The sequence below is a fragment of the Macrobrachium nipponense genome, chromosome 39 (assembly GCF_015104395.2).
Source record: "Macrobrachium nipponense isolate FS-2020 chromosome 39, ASM1510439v2, whole genome shotgun sequence".
Classification (NCBI taxonomy): Eukaryota; Metazoa; Arthropoda; class Malacostraca; order Decapoda; family Palaemonidae; genus Macrobrachium; species Macrobrachium nipponense.
Window position 1 is genome coordinate 32716061 of NC_061099.1, and position 2500 is coordinate 32718560.

A 2500-nucleotide genomic window follows, 5' to 3' on the forward strand; every position below is an offset into this window, starting at 1 on the left:
TATTTTGCATCTTCCAATCTTGGATGGTCTGGGATGCAGCTTAGATATTTGTCGATCTTATTCTTAAACACACCTACGCTCACTCCTGATATGTTCCTCAGATGAGCTGGCAACGCATTGAATAGACGCTGCATTGTCGATGCTGGTGCGTAGTGAATTAATGTCCTATGTGCTTTCCTTAGTTTTCTGGTATACTTTTGGGCACTACTGACATCAGAGTAGAAAGCTTGCGAAAAACAATGCTAATTTCACTTCAGCTTGACAGGAATATTGTATTATAAGTCCTATTTCCCCTCTGATCGCCCAATCTGTGTTACTGAGATGGCTGTGTTCCATTAAGCAAAGCTTTAAAAAAATAATCACTATAGCCTACTGACCCAACAGTAGAAATCTTGCACAATACAAAGCTAATTTCACTTTAGCTTGACAGGCATAATGCACAAGTCCAATTTCCCTCTGATATTTGGATGTGTGTTACTGAGAGGGTTTTCTCCCACAGAGAGAGAGAGAGAGAGAGAGAGAGAGAGAGAGAGAGAGAGAGAGATCAGGACAGGAAGCCTGTAAAATTCAATCCTAATTTCACTTCACTTGACAGAAATATCGTATGTCCTATTTCCCTTTGAAATTTGAACCTGCATTACTGAGAGGGTTTTCTCCCATATGGCGAAATAAAATAAAAGAAACAATCACTATAGGCTACGGACTTCAGGACAGAAAGCTTGTAAAATTCAATCCTCATTTCACTTCAACTTGACAGGAATAATTGTACAAGTCCCATTTCCCTTCCATTGTTGAATCCTCCATGCAGCCACTTGAGGTACGAATCCCTGCCAGACTGATATGTATTCATTACATAGCTCTTTCTGCGAATCATGATCTGAGAACGAATATAATATACTGTTATAAAATCCAGGTCCAATTTTTTATTGTTTTTTTTTTTGGGCCAAGTAAAAAACACTATCCCCATTCTTTTTAAATGTTCATTCTTCTACACTAAGTTATGGGACTTTTTTTTTTTTTTATGTTTCTTCTCTGGTCTCATTAGACCAGAGAAGAAACATTAGACTGGAAACTATAACGTTTGGTGCTTCTATATATATATATTATATATATATATATATATATATATATATATATATATGTGTGTATGTATATGTGTATGTATTATACACCTATACATACACACACACACACACACACACACACATATATATATTATATATATATATATATTATATATATATATAGAGAGAGAGAGAGAGAGAAGAGAGAGAGAGAGAGAGAGAGAGATATTGTCCACGAAGTGAGGGCTCTGGAAGAACGAGGTCAAAAAACTGTATAATTTTAGGTCCTCTGTTGTCAGACTTAATATTCTTGATATGAAAAATTTATCTCTGAATTGAAGACAGTCAAATAATGGCTCCCTTACTATTATTTTTTTTTTTTACTCTGATTGATCATGACACGCGTGTTTGATCATCTATGTAACTTCTTAGACAGCTTATGAATGAATAATAATAATAATAATAATAATAATAATAATAATAATAATAATAATAATACTGAGTAGTCCTCTCCCTCCTTCCTTTCGTGTTATGTATAGTCTGTCCGTATTTGAGCACTACACCCAAGAGCAAATACGGACAGACTAATACATAACACGAAAGGAAGGAGGAGAGGACTACTCAGTATAGAGGACTGCGTCAACATCGAAAACAGAGCACTGGGGCAATATCTGAAAACCAGTGAAGACGAGTGGCTAAAGAGTGCATGGGAAGAAGGACTAATAAAAGCAGACGAAGACCCAGAAATATACAGAGACAGGAGAAAGACAAAAGAACAGAGGACTGGCACAACAAACCAATGCACGGACAATACATGAGACAGACTAAAGAACTAGCCAGCGATGACAATTGGCAATGGCTACAAGAGGGGAGAGCTAAAGAAGGAAAACTGAAGGAATGATAACAGCGGCACAAGATCAGGCCCTAAGAACCAGATATGTTCAAAGTACGATAGACGGAAATAACATCTCTCCCATATGTAGGAAGTGCAATACGAAAAGTGAAACCATAAACCACATAGCAAGTGAATGCCCGGCCCTTGCACAGAACCAGTACAAAAAGAGGCATGATTCAGTAGCAGCCCTCCACTGGAGCCTGTGCAAGAAACATCAGCTACCTTGCAGTAATAAGTGGTACGAGCACCAACCTGAAGGAGTGATAGAAAACGATCACGCAAAGATCCTCTGGGACTATGGTATCAGAACGGATAGGGTGATACGTGCAAACAGACCAGATGTGACGTTGATTTACAAGGTCAAGAAGAAAGTATCACTCATTGATGTCGCAATACCATGGGACACCAGAGTTGAAGAGAAAGAGAAGGGAAAAATGGATAATATCAAGATCTGAAAAATAGAAATAAGAAGGATATGGGATATGCCAGTGGAAATCGTACCCATAATCATAGGAGCACTAGGCACGATCCCAAGATCCCT